Source organism: Epinephelus lanceolatus, chromosome 11 (genome assembly GCF_041903045.1).
Source record: "Epinephelus lanceolatus isolate andai-2023 chromosome 11, ASM4190304v1, whole genome shotgun sequence".
NCBI classification, from domain to species: Eukaryota; Metazoa; Chordata; class Actinopteri; order Perciformes; family Serranidae; genus Epinephelus; species Epinephelus lanceolatus.
Window position 1 is genome coordinate 23,716,642 of NC_135744.1, and position 15,077 is coordinate 23,731,718.

Here is a 15,077-nt window from a genome sequence, read left to right on the forward strand (position 1 = left end):
CAAAAGTTAACTGGGGGCCGTTAAACAAGGTCATATTTTCAAAATCAAAGCTCCTAGATGGTTACATTTGTTGACCAGGGGCCCAGACAAAGCTACATTTTCAAAATAAAAGGCCCTAGATGGTAATATAATCATATTTAAAGCTTCTTCTAATTTTCTAATTTTAAAAAATTGCAGTGAATTCATATAAATCTTTAAGCCTTCAATCTACGCCACTTTAAAATTCTGCTACTCTTCACACCTTTACCTACAGACTTTATTTAAGCTTCACAGGTTCTAAAGTAATTATACCTCTCCCTTAGATTTTTTTTTCATCAACAAAGTCCTGCCATTTCGCCCCCTTTTATTGGTTGTAAATGAAACTTAATGAGAACGTTCAGGACTTACAGCAGGATGTCCCCACTGAGTTTTGTCAGGATTTCTCTAACACAACTTAACTTATATTTCCTGCATAGCCCCACTGTTTTTAAAGACTTTTTGATTGACTGTGGCCATGTTTCTTGACCAGTTTTTCTTATGTGTTATGGAATTGTGTACTTCCATCCTGCAATTCTGTATACCAAATATGGTGTTTATAGTCAAAATCCAAAAAGATAATGTCACATTACCATTTTTCATGTTATGAAAAGTAATTTTAAAAGTGGGCTCAAGATGTTCGAAGTTTTCACTTTTTCTGATGATTGGATTGGGATATAATGACTGAGTGAGGCAAATAATAGAAAAGGCGGCGTCTGGTAAGTTCAGAAAATGACATCACTTGACTGTATTGCAGCCTCTAATCGAAAGCCTGTCTTTTTCCAATTAGATGTGATGTAAATACAACTCTGTAATTCAGGAAATGTTGCGATTTTTGAGAGTGATGGATCAGATTAGTAATGATATCGATCAAAACGCGTTTGTTTCCAGTGTCAAACGCTGTGAATTATGCAAAACACTAAATCCTTGCCAGAGAACATTCTAAACATGTACAAACACACGTGAGTAAAATGGAAAGAATGCACAAAAGGACACATTGAACACTGATGTTAATGGAGCGTAAAAGCCTGAAGATCAAAGCATCGGACTACGATTCAAGTTCCTCCGTTATAATTCTCTCTACACAACTTTCAGCGCAGTCACAATGATGTTACAGTTTTATGATCACTTCTTCTCATGTTCTACTGCCTCGTTTTCATATTTATTATTATTGTTCACAGTCATAAAGACTTAATGTCCTGGAAAATAAGATTTTGACTCAGTGACACGAGTGGAACATTATGTGTCATCTGAGTCCACGACTATTAGTGGCTGACCAAGTCACATCTCACTGGGCAGAGATTATAAATGTTATGTTGTTTCTGTTACCACAACTGTCTTGGTGACTCTTCATGGTCAAATGTACCCTGGTAGAAGAGGACGCTCCTGTGTGTAGGTGTGTGTGCGTGCACATCTTGCTTTCAAGTATCCCCGCAGTCCCAGACAGTCCAAGGACTCGAGAGCGGTAGACATGTCATTACCCAATCCTCTGCCAACCTGCTGCTCTAATCTCAGAGTGAGCAGACCAAACACCAAACCACACACAGCTCTGCTTTAGTCTTCAGAGCTGGCTTTCAGGGCTGCTGTGGTGTAATGCTGTGCTAACGCTAACCTAGGGCCCAGAACAAAGAGCAACGCCATGCTCCACTCCACTCCCGCACAGCAATCTGGGGGTTTAAATAGCAGGCTGTGAGGGAGTGGGGCTTGGCAGCTTGAGTCACAAACAGACCGTCACAAAGTAAAAAAGGACTCCACACGGGCCTACAAACACACCTTGTTAGCTGTCAAGTGCTACTTTTTTGGCTGCTTTGGAGCGGCTCCCACAGAGGAGGTTATCAGGTGAATGGCCCTGATGAGACATCATGGCCCTGTTCTCTCAAATACAGACTGCCTTTTGATCCGCCCCCCCGATTCCAGTGAACCGCTGCACTCCAAGGGCAGTTGACATTGAAACAGCGAGGATCTGTTTTTTTTAGGCTGCAGGAAGCCTAAAGTTGGAGTAAATGTAAATACACGCGTTATGTAACCCAGATGTAGATGATATTCCTCCCGCTCTATCACTTCCCTACAAAGTCCCAGTCTGTGGTCAAGGCCATCTGAAGAGAGTAATCTGAACACATTCCACATGGAAAACCAACACAGCATGCTGGCATGAAAAAGCCAAGATAGTAATGCATATTTTGAGTGAGTTCAACAATGAAGTCATTTGTGTTTCCGTTGCTGAAGAGTTGTTAGTGTTGGCTGCGCTGCGCTCCAGAGGGTTAAACATTAGGGGAGTCAGCGACCGTCCAAGCCTCTCTCAGAGCACCCTAAACAGCAGTCTGTCAGCATTCCTGCTGGGTGCCAAGGTATTTACTTTGGACAAGAGAGGGAGGCACTGTGAGGGACTGCTTCTAATTAGGAGCAGCCAGTCAGGAGGTCATGGCCAATTGGAACGGGTCTCCTAGATACGCAGTCCTCTCCTGAGGGCTGTCGGACAGTCCACCGGGCACAGTCAAGTTTTGGTTTGTTTTTGGAGCGTGCAACAAGGTCACTGCATGGCTGTGCTGAATCAGTTATTCCACCTGGGGTGAGACTAATAAACGGCTGGTGGCAGCATTGTTGTCACACACTTCAAGAGAGCGCCCAACTGTTTGCAGAGTATAGATCTCTAATGGCCTTTCAGTAGCTGCAGGGGCTCTGAAAACATTGTTATTAAAGGGCATGTTTGGTTTTTTTTAAACCTGAACCCTATTTTCCCATGATTTTGGGTCTAAGTGACAAAGGGAACAGCAAACAGGCTGCAATGGAACCACTCCAGGTATGTTTGTACAGTTTATGTCAATTAAAATCCACTGTATGTGGACATGTTTGTTTTTGCCACTGACAGGCTCAGGTTCTTTTTGAAAGTGTCTGACAGTATTATTGGAAGGATCCCAACAGAGATAGACCTTTTTTTCAACAGTAAGATCCTTTTTGTTTAAAAAGAAACAGCTCTGAACTTGCTATCGCCAAGCCCCCTAGACCTAATTGAAATAAATAGTAATTTTTATCATGTATAGAGTCAGCATATTTTCACAGCTTACTGGGTACATTAAGGGTTTATTCTGACCAAACCAGAGTTGGCGTTTGTTGGAACAGCAGAAAAACAAATGAAGACAAAACAAGTGTTTTATTTTGTTTCTGTCAACTTTTAATGAAGTGTGTTTTACAATTAAAAAATTGCTGTTTTTTTTTGTTTGTCTATTTTGTTTTACATGGAGTCTGGAGGATTTGGCGAGAGCAATTTCAGGGCTGTTTCTGGTTAAACAAAAAGATCTTACTCTTTACAAAGAGTTCTATCTCTGTAGGGATCCTTTTAATAATGTTGTTAGACACAAAAAGAATCTGATCCTGTCAGAGGCAAAACACAAACACTTTTAGTGGACATAAATTGACAGTTGCTGAGAATGGTTACATGGCAGCATGTTTCCCTGCAGCACTCTCAATCATTACTGGACCAATTTCAAAAATTGTTGTTCCCATTAGTCACTAAGGGTGCTTTCAGACCTAGAGTTGGCTTGCTTTGGTCCGAATCAGGGACTAATTTTGTTGCAAAGTTTCATAATCGCCTAGAGTCGGTTCATGTTCTCACGGCAGCCTTTAGAAGCAGACCAGATAAAATGCCTGCGTGAGAAAGCTGCTCTTGATTGGTCAGAATTTCCATGCGGGAAAAATCCAGGAAGTAAACAAAACATTGAAGAAGAGTACACTTGCAAGATAAATGCTTAAATATATTTAAACCAATCCACATCTTTGCCCCCCACAGTGGAAGGATGAGGAGAAGAAACACAATGAGACTGGTAGGGATTCAGTTAGTCCTTTCTTGCTCACAGACACTTCAGCAGGGTGAATGTGCGCCGACATCGGGGTCCGAATGCTTGTATTTCATGGCATGGTGCAGAATGAGTACCAAAAAAAGATCACCACTGTTAGCCAGTGAGCTAATAAGCCTCTGAGGTGAATGGGTGTTTGGCAGAGAAAAACTTATTTAGTCATATTTTCCCCAAGCCAACTGAGAGCGATAGATTTTTCTAACCAATTTAATATTGGAGAATAAAATTCCCAAAAAATAACAATCAATTAAAATCTTGAACAACTCTATTGGCTTTGATAAAAAACTGTTTATTATATTGGATTTGTGTGACTTGGACTGGGCCATTGTGTGTTAGTGTGACATGGGCGCAAATGGATAAGTAGAAGCAGGCTGACAAATGGTACTGATGGCAGTACAAGGATTTGTGTGAAATGTATTTGTGAGCGCATGCGTGTGTACATGTAGCACCCAAGCAAGACCATGTGACACCAGTTCAAATTCTCTCAAGGAGTCACATGGGACTCTGTCTCTGCAGGCCTGAGTGTGCATTTAACACAAACTCCCTGGAGGGGAAGAAGAAGACTCTCCCTGCAGGTGAGCGCAGACGAACACATCAGTTAAACTCACTTGTCTGGCAGACATACTAACCTTTTGTCTGATTCAGAAGCATGCACTTTTCATTTAGTCCGACTGAGAGAACAGCCATCTATCACGCTGGCAGGCATGTGACTGGAAGTATGATGGCGGAGAACAATCATTCACCTCCTGCTCTCACAGCAGTCATTAGGATCAGGCAAGCTGCTACAAAGGGCAAAAACACAGCCCTATTTCAAACCAGAAAGGTAAAGGTATTAGTATTATTATGTATTAGTAAGTATGTTTCCATTTGCAGAGCTTTATATTGTGATACAGCACCTGCTCCCCAGAGAACGATCCATCATTCTCTAAAAAACACAGTGACGAGTCTTTCACAGACAAAAATCTATGATGCTTCCTCACTGGATGTTTCTGTTTAATTAACTCTTTCAAAATGTCATGGCTCATTTTTTGTTACAATTACCAGCAAGACAAGAAAAGGTGACAGTGTGGACTGACATATTAGCACTGTACTGTATGGGGTTGGGTACCGTTCATAATTGAACCGATACGGTACCGGTATCGGTATCTGGAATTCGGTACCAGTACCAACAGAAAAATGCTTAAAAATGGCTAAAATGCGACCGATCGCTGTGGCTCCCCCTGTGGCTGAATGTTTTTGTGGTTTTTTTTCTAATTTTTGGTATGACTAAGTCATGGTATGGTATGCTTTACTGAATGGGTATGGACTAGTATATATGACAGAAAAGAAGCAAAAGCATAACAGGTCCCCTTTAAACACATTCAACTGGAGAAACACAGGAACATTATGTATTTGCCACCAAGGTTGGCACAGCATGCTTGTCATATTGAGTTTGTTTGGCTGCACTGTAAACTCTTGTGCTGTATTTCTAAAAAAAAAAAAAAAAGTAGCTGTTCAGCGAGCGTTTTCGGCCCCAACAATTCTGGGGTCCACAGGTGTTGACGAATCAACCAGGACTGAAATCTTATAATACAAAAGCAGGCTTTACAAGACTACAGTGACAGCATCTGTTAGCAGAATCATTGCACAATTCATCTAACGCTAAAAGCATCGAATGAATTGTGGAATTTTGATGTGAAATTTCATCTACTGGACTCAAATGAGCAGAACGGCACATCAATCAGAATTTCTTAAAGTGCCCAGTTTTGAGTAGGTTGTTAGGTTTTTCACTTCATATCCAATGACTAAGCACCAGCTAACACCACGAAGGGCGGCATGTGGCCTTCATGACACTGAATCGGACTTTGTCATACAGTAACATTTGCACTCAGCTTTTTTAATTCAATAAATCAAACTCTGCACGAAGCAGGAGGGCCATTGATGAAACTAACACTGAGGCCTTTCTGAGAAGAAGGCCAAAAAAAAAGGGGTCAAAAACAGGACAGGACATGCTGTTAGTTGTTTAGAAGTGACCATGTGACTTTTGCAGACATAAAGCATTTTTTGTCAGCAGCGTTATCTCCCTGGATCTGGGGTTACAATATGGCTTTTGTAGTCATGCAGCACTGAAAGATCTAAGTCACTTTGATCCCGCTTAATAGAGTTTGGTAAATGATCTCAGTATGGGAGCTCCGCACACACACACACACACACACACACACACACACACAGTGGACACACTCACACAGATTCACTCATGCTTGTACACACACACACACACACACACACACACACACACACATAAAGAGTCAGACCGTCACACAGGTGAAAGCTCCTCTTCTTGCGGATCGTTGAGCCAAGCGTTCAAGCAGAAAGGTAGAAAATGTGCTTCCACTCAGAAGACTGCTTCATGCATATTCTGCTTTTTTAACAATATCACTCTGCAGCTCTGACGCACATGCAATAAACATGTAGTACAAATAGTTTTATAGTCACACAGTAACCAGACAACTTTATATGAAATGACATTGCTGGGAGGTGTTATTGCTGTTTCTGCCAAAGCGGCAAGCACAAAGCCGTACAAAAAAATGTCTGAGAGAGTGAGTGAAGGAGCCACAGGGAGCCAGAGAGAGGGAGGGAGTTTGTCAGAGAGCATTTATCTGTGGTATGGTGATGACTCTTTTCCTCCAACCTCTCAGCAAACTAAGCGCTTCCTGCCTTTTGAGTGCATGTAGCCATTTTTATCCTTGAAACTAAAGCGCATGCAATGAATTACAACCGTTTTAAAGAGCTGTCAAGAAACAAGAGAGGGCTGGTTAGAGCAGGAGGTGAGGAGGAGGAATTTGAAGCTGTGCTGTGGGAGAAAGAGGAGCGAGACAAACAGAGAAATGAAAAAACTGCAGCGAAGCGTCTCAGCCTTTGATGTTGGCGGGAGCAGAAAATGCAGCTCTCGCCACGACAGGCAGAAGGATCAGTGTGACGATAAAGTCTGTGCTTGCATTATCGATGAAAACATTCGGCTGAAATCCACAGATTAGGGTCTTAAATGATCACTAACAGTTGGGAATTAAGCTCACACCACATTGCAATTTACAACATGACAAAGAGAAGCCAAATCAAGCTTCAGTGAACTGTTGAACAACTGTACAATCTCTAAATAGTCTGATATGAATTCTATCTACAGAAAGAGGAAAAATGGTTTGTAAAAACAAAATTAAGGACATGGAATATCTCCGTAGTAAACAAAAGTTTGATCCTATGTTAATCTTCCTTATCTAGAAGCCAAAGACCTTTAGTTGCACAGTTGATAAGTAAACTATTCAGGAGGAAAACAGACTGTGTACGCTGTGCGATTTGGGTAAAGTGGGAAGTGATTCCCATTTTCTTCTTTCTTCTTTTAAATTGTGAGCCGCAGCCGCCTTGTTGTTCAAGACAAATTTCCTCTCTGAGGACAATAAAGTTATTCTGATTCTGATTCTGATTCTTCTGTAGTGTATGTTTGATTTTCTATGAAACAGCTAGAAAAACACACACACACACACACACACACACACACAGTATTGTTTGATACTGTATACACTGCATTTTTCCCGTCACCTGTGGGAGTCAACTTTCCCATCAGTAGCATATGAATTCTACTGCCATATGGTGCAATTGTCATCTGTTGCAACATGGTTCTCTGTAAATCTCTATAAATGTGGCCTTGATCCCCAGGGAAGGGACAGCTTGGCCTCCACACCCGCCATGGATCAGCAGGCTTTCCTCTGTACTCCCAGTGGATCAGTTTCAACTGGAAGGTTGGTGGACAGGTGCTTCACTTGACCCGCACTATTGGGACAAATTCAGAAAGGTCGCACCAGATACCCATCTCTCTGGGAATGCAAAAATGCAGAGGTATTCTCAACTGTTTAACCCCACATAATTGAATTCCACTGACCCTGAAAGCTCCCTGGCCCTGCCTGGCCCTATGTCAGGTACGACGCCATCAAAGGAAAATGAATGCATGTGTGTGAATTGTGTGCATGTGCTCTTTTATAGTCAGTGGTGACTCACTCCTCTCCATTGTGATGGATGCATGGCTGCATGATGGCACAGCTTTAAAGAGCTGCAAACATTTGCTACTCCTTCAGCGCCCTGGTGGTTTCTTCACAGAGGCACAGACAATAAAAGTGCTCAAAAAGAAGAGCGAGACAAAAGCCTGCATCATTAACATTTCATTTGAGTGTGCGTGTGTTTATGAGTGTGTATGCGCCATTTCAACATTTTCCACCACTGTGCTTGAGATCAATAAAGCGTGTGAATGTGAAAGCACACACACAGACACAAACATAGTTCTATAGCCCTCATTTTAAAGGGATAGTTTGGATTTTTTGAAGTGGGGTTTTATGAGGTACTTATCCATAGTCAGTGAATTACATACAGTAGATTGTGGTCAACACGCCCTTCGTTTATAGAAGCAGGCAAAAGTACTGCCACTGAAGCTAAGCAATGTACTGCTGTGGATGAGGGTAGCAGCAAAACGCATTTTAGCCACCTGAAAAAATAAGAATCAGAATATTTTCACCCCATTATCTTGCTTTCAGACAGTTATTTCCGACATGAAATGAAGCTGTTATATCGCTCTTCAAAGACACCAGACTCCTTCGACAAAAACTGTAATTTCCCCTCGCAGAACACAGGAGTTGCTGGTCTACCACTGCCTCCATTACTTAGTCTGTTTGTGTTATTAGCCTTTTTTATACAGAGATCAGTAATATTGCCACAGTGAAGACCCTTCATGATGCCAGCTTTGCTTTTTTACACAGAACCAAACAATGTCAACATAAAGCCATTCAACTGTGCCATTTTAGATAGATAAAGTAGTTGTCAGGCAGTGCTTTGTAAACTATAACAATAGCATAACATGGCAAAAACAATCATTTACCGTCTTCACAATTTGTGGACATTTTTTGTTGCTGTTCTCCTTTGAGTTAGCTGCTAACTGCTTCGAGCTGCTTTTTAAATCCCCCAGTTTTGGGGTGCACAGATAATCCATCGCCAGCAATGGGGTGTTGAATCCATTAGCTATGCTCTCTTAAAGTCACCAGACTTCATTAACAAAAACAGTAATTTTACCTCACAGAACACGAGTTGCCGCCTCTAGAGCTGCATTGTTTGTTTGTGTGTGACTTCGGTAAATCTGAACTAACTCTTTAAAACGCCAAAGTCACGCAATAACATGAGGAAATTAACAGATCGAGGCAGCAGTAGACCAAGGATTCCTGTGTACAGCAAAAATTAAAATGACTGTTTTTGTCAATGGAGTCTGGTGGCTTTTATGAGGGTGATATGGCAGCCTTAGTTTCCCATCGGAAACGGCTGTCTGACGGCAAGGTGAAGCAGTAAAATATTCTAAATGTAGGATACACTTAAACTCGGTGGCTAAAATATGTTTTTCTATGTATAAGTACCTCATACAACCAAATTTAAAAAAACCCAAACTCCCCCTTTAATGTGAGATTTGGTATAGCTGTTTGTTTCAGCCCTGATGTTCCCTTTCTCCTCTCCAACTCGCCCTGTCTGTGGGCTGGTTCAAGGATAAGTCCAGTGGTAATGCCTTTACCATACTGCATTGTGAGTGTGCACTCAGCATGTGTGTGTGTTTGCATGCTCTGCATAGGTGTGCTACAAATAACGTGGAATTAAGCATCTTTTCAGTGACTGTATGAGTGAAACACTGACAGTGGCAGAGTGTATACTGCAGTAACAGATACTTTCTCTTGTCATTTGCACAAGGAGAGCTAAGAAAAGCGGAAAAGAATGTGTTGTATAACATTCATGAATTCCAGAACCTGGTCTAATGACTTAAAAAGACGGGGGCCGGCAGGATTAAGAGATTTGCCATGCTTCCCCTACCTGCCTCTCCCTTCTTCCCAGTGCCCTGAGAAACATCTCAACAGCCATCTCTTGTGGAAGAGGGTGAACGGGACGGCACTAGCCCCTGCTTCCTGTGCTGCAGGCTGCAGCTTTGTCAGATCCCTGCTCAGGAGAAACCATTAGTCCAGAGCTTGTCTGATAGGTTGGACACACATGGGGGTCTGTTCAAGGCGAGAGCCAGAGGCAAGATGGAATCGTAGTCTCAGATCACTGGAGGAAGGAGACGACAGAAAAGCAATAGCAGGCAGGCTGAACTGATGACCATATGGAAATACAAAAGACAAACATGTCTTGACAGCAGATCTGTGTGAGCTGGCCACATAAAGGAATGCGAATAATCTCTGTATCAACAGCGCTGAGCATGTTTCTTATGTTATAAGTTGATGTTTGTCCCTGAATAGCCTTCCTTTTTACACAAACAGCAGTTAATCACAGAAAAGTCAGCCTTCTTTTTAACAGGTGCTGAGGCAAAGCAGGGGGAAATTGAGAGCTTATAGTGATTTCATTCATACCTTTATATATCTGCCAGTGCTGCCGAGGGGCAGATGGACTGATGGGGATGTGATTCTACTGCTGTTTATGTTGGGGTCTCATATGGTGTCCATACCAGTGGACATCGCAGAGCTCTGCATGCCAGACGTGCATGCCATGAATGCAAACCGAGGCTTGCAGCAAAATTCAGAGCAGGCCTTTTCCACCCTACTGCTGCTCGCACTGTTAATGCATCTCAGAAAGACTTCAGAGGGTGATTGTGTTCGTCATCCACACTGATCCTACGTTCGGCCATTTTACTGTTGAGATATTTCTTTTAATGTTGCAATTCATCCACATCCTTGTTCCTATGTATATGAAGTCTTGAGTAAAAACCCATTCTCAAAGAGCATAAAGTAACCCCAAGGCAGAGATTTCTCCAGGATTTTGCAGGTTTTTTTTGGGATTGTTGCGGTCTAAATCTCCTGATTTCACAGCAGCTTTTCTAGAAAATTGTGATGCATGTTGGGATGTTTTTAGGATTTTTTTGCAATAAAAAAGCTACATTTTTTGTAGAGTCCATTGAAATTCGAAGGCAACTTTCTCTAGTGAAAATAAAACCGCACTGTTCTGAGTTTGGGATTTCTACACTAATGTTACCACTAACCTGCATATTTACTCAGATGTGGATGCAAAAGCCATAGTCATGGTGATATGTCTGTTGTCGACATGTTTCAGTCATTCTGCCGGTCTGTTTTGCAATAGAAAAGTGTTTGTCAATCGATGTAGTTTGTGTTGGTTATGTTCACGAGTGAGGGTAGAATGACGCATGAGATGGATCAGCAGTTTGGTGCGGCTTCCCCCGCTTTTGTGTAGAACATTAGTTAACTGCCTTGCACAATCTTTAGCCATAAATTTTGTTGGTGAATGTGACACATTTGCATCACACATGTCTGCATCCTCACAATCAGAAACAAGAAAGTGAATTTGGGGACTGCTATGATTCAGGAAACTCAAAGGAAACTATGATGATTGGTCAAATTTACAGAGAAGTTGCAGTGAATGGACAAATTTAAGGTCGTGCAAAATTCACAGGGATTGAATTAATTTGTGTTCATTGATGCAATTACAACATCCTGGAGGGGCAGATATTTGAGTTTTCATCCAATCAAAGTGGAGGAGTTCAGAGGGTTAATATTAAACAAAAAGCTCCAGGCAACTGGACGCAGTTCTGGAAACCTTTCAAAGACTTGATATATTTATGTTATGCCACATATTAAAAAGCAAAACAATCTGCTGCAGCAGCACCTCCAACAATGTAAAGCAGCGAGGAGCCCTGAGGAGTCCTGGACAGGCTGTTATCTCATCCAGGGAGATAGGAAGTATGGACAGGAAATCTAGGGGGAGGGGGAGGAGAAGCCCCATATGGGAAGTGCAGTGTAAACAGTCTCGGCTTTTAATCATCCCAGCTCACGTTCGGAACTGGACACACTTTGATGTTCTCCCTCAGCGCCGCCTCCACCCTCCCATCCCTCGTTCCCTAACGGCCGTGCTGAGGGCCGGCGAGGGGAACATGCAGATAGTGGCCTCAGTTGGTCGAGGAGGCATTCAGTACCTTATGGGATAGCGAGAAGGGAGACGAAAGAATGTGAAGTGGTGCAGACTTAACTGGTGTTCAGTCAATTGCCTGCCCTGACTTAATTATAGCTGACGTATTTAAGGGAGCTCTCAAAGGTCAATTCAACATTTCAAAGTACAAAGACCCAAAAATACAGTGAGAGGAAGAAAAGAAAGTCAAGATGTCTTTGAGCAAAAATAGGTGGAGCTCTTAATTGGGCACATTGCCCATTGGAGGATAAACTCTTTCTCTAAACAGAGGCCAGAGGACAGTTGACAATCCTCTCAAGTTCAAAGTTATCCCCGGAGCTTTTGCACTGCTCCTCTGGTCATAATGCAAGCTTCACTCTGGAAATGGGGAGAGAGTCAAAATTCCTCAGCACTTGTATTTGTCCAAATAGTGCTGGCCAGACCCCAGCCAGTGTTCCAATGAACGTGTTCATTCAGAGGACAGGGCATACTTCCAGGGAGATCACAGTTTAACAGATCAGACGGAGATGCGTACCAAAGCAAAGTCTTATGACTTGAATACACTGAGGGAAACCGGGGATTTCTTCTACCCTCAAACGCTCTGAGTGTGGTCCTCACGTGTGTTACCAAACATCATCAAAACAGGATCTGATGATTTATCAGAGAAGTAACTTCAGTTCAACAAAACTTCGCCAAAAGTATGTGAATCTGTACTGTTTTACATAACAGCACAAAGTTTCAACAATGTATGACTCATACAAAGCCAAAATTATGTTTAACTTCTAATGTCTGATGTTGCTTTCCTTGACATTAACTTCAAAAATTAGACAGTTCTAATAAAACAGCGAGACAATCCAAGGCTCAGAGGAGTGACATGTTGCCAAAGATCAACATGTGGTCCAGAGTAAAATCTGGGATAGCGTCTGAGACTCCGAAAGTGCACTCACTGAAGTCACAGACAGGAATTAAGCTAGAAGACAATTTGGCTTTGCAGTCATGATAATACATTACATCTGGACCATTTTAAAGGGACAGTTCACCCCCAAATCAAAAATACATATTTTTCCTTACCTATAGTGCTCTTTATCAATCTAGACTGTTTTATTGACTATCTTGAGCGAGTGACATTTCTGTTTTCTCAGCACTTTGAGCACTACAAGCTAAGTGCCATCTAGTTCCATTATACTGAAGAGAAGGCAGACATCTCTATAGCCAATATCTCCAACACTCAGCAACTTACACCAAAATCATCTAGATTGATAAACAGCATTACAGGTAAGACGAAAAATATGTATTTTTGATTTGGAGCTAAACTGGCCCTTTAACACAGAGGAGAGAGAGCACAATCTGAGATAGAAAAAGGACAAAGACAGACCTATCTATGGACTCAACCTCCTTTCCAGCCTTCATCCCCCCCGTCCACTGGAAGACAAGAACATAAAGCGGGACCGTAAAGCAGCCTGCAGAGGCAGTGAGGACCTGTCGGAACAGGCCTGAGCTGCAACAAAGAGCATCCTGCAGCATAACACCACCTCTGTGCACTGTGGGAACAGCCTGGGAAGAGAGAGTCTGACAAAACTATACCTTCCAAACCTCAGACAGAACCACAATCAATGGTCTGAGTTAGGGAAACAAGGAAACAGAAGAGCGGACAAAACCAACTGTACGGACTTTGTAGCCAGCAGAAAGTAAGAAAAAACAGGGATGTTATCATTCAGACTATGGCTGAGATAAAAATATTAGTTTGAATGTGGCTGGTGCACCTTTCTTCACACCTTTAGGAAAATCTGGGCAGATATCACTTCTACAATCTTGATTGAGCTCAGTCACCCATCTGTTACCATAATATGCAGCTGTAGCTCTTCACTGAGACCTGGTGACAGGGGGTTAATATCTTTTCATTTCCTCTACAGCACATGTGGCCCCATGGAACACTACAAAACACTGTGCAAGGTTTTATGAGAATTAAAATAAAGAAAGCTGGAAATCCCAGAAAGCTGGAAGTGTCTTTGATCTCACCTGCATGGTAATATGCATCCATAACATGTTGTCAACATCCCACACAGACACATTAAAGCCGAATAACTGGAGAGGAAAACAGCAATGGCTTTTCACGGTGCCTTATACTGGGGCTTTCTCCGTGGAGAAGCCATGTAAATCCTTATCAATTATGGCTAACTGCAGCATCTGGCTTGCCATTCACAAAGCCTCCCACGCCTGGTGAGTGACAAGAGACAAGATCCTACAGTGCCTCATGTCTGTCGTCCCGTTTCTCTGGAGACGGTAAACAAATTGACACAGCCGAGCTTTAAGGCCCAGGAGCCTTAATCCACTCCTGAATCCTAAATATGCACACTGAATAGAGTGCATACTTTACATCTGCAGGGTATCGGCATGTTTTTTTTTTCCTAAATGGTAAATGGTGAAAAAAACAAACAAACAAACAAAAAAAAAACACTTTTGCAGTCCTCGACCACACCTTGATATTAAAAATGTTGGAAGAGCATTAGATGCCATAAATAGTTTCTGCAAAACAAAGCTATCACCTTTGAACAGATACACATAAAAGAGCTTGGCAACCACAGCCAAACCAATGTTCTTTTTTTTCCAGGGATAAGTAGAAATAGCCTGAAAACAAATTAACCTCAATAACACCTGTATGTCATCGTTATTGTTCAAGGAATTTAGATTTTCTGTCACCACACGCTGAGTGGGAACTGTGGTATTGTGAGCAGCTCTCGGAAAGACACAGTGTACAGTAACCCCCGGTCACTGCACTATTTTGAGGGCGTATAGCAACAAGTACAGGTGTTAAATAATTTAGTTTATCAGACAGTGGATGCTGGGTAAACTGTTCGGATAGATGCACTGATGACTAATTATCAAATCAATGCTTTTACATGGACCACTTCTGATCTATGGACTGTCAGTGATGAATTATTGCTCCCCAGTCCAACAGTGATGGTAGTAGAGATTAGTCTAGTCCAGGCGAGTCAAACATACGGCGTATTGACAATACACTTGATTTGTTAACTTTAACTGCCTCCTCAACAGCATTTAGCACTTAAGTTTGGTGTGGTGATGTCAGCTTTACTACACAGGGGAGAAAATATATGGAGAAATGCACGTGCAAAGACAGACATGGCTGACCATTATGTTTTGTAAATGGATGAACATCTTCAGGATTCTTTACACTAACAGACAGGGAAACATTTAGAGGTGTTGTTCTTTATAGGTTATCATGCAGTGGTCCGG

The 15,077-nt window shown here is 42.1% G+C and overlaps 1 protein-coding gene across 1 annotated transcript in view; it reads right to left on the reverse strand.

Moving 5' to 3' along the window:
* rnf43 (ring finger protein 43) overlaps positions 1-15,077 on the reverse strand; it is a 114,820-nt gene that overhangs the window by 97,545 nt on the left and 2,198 nt on the right. The window lies entirely within an intron of this gene.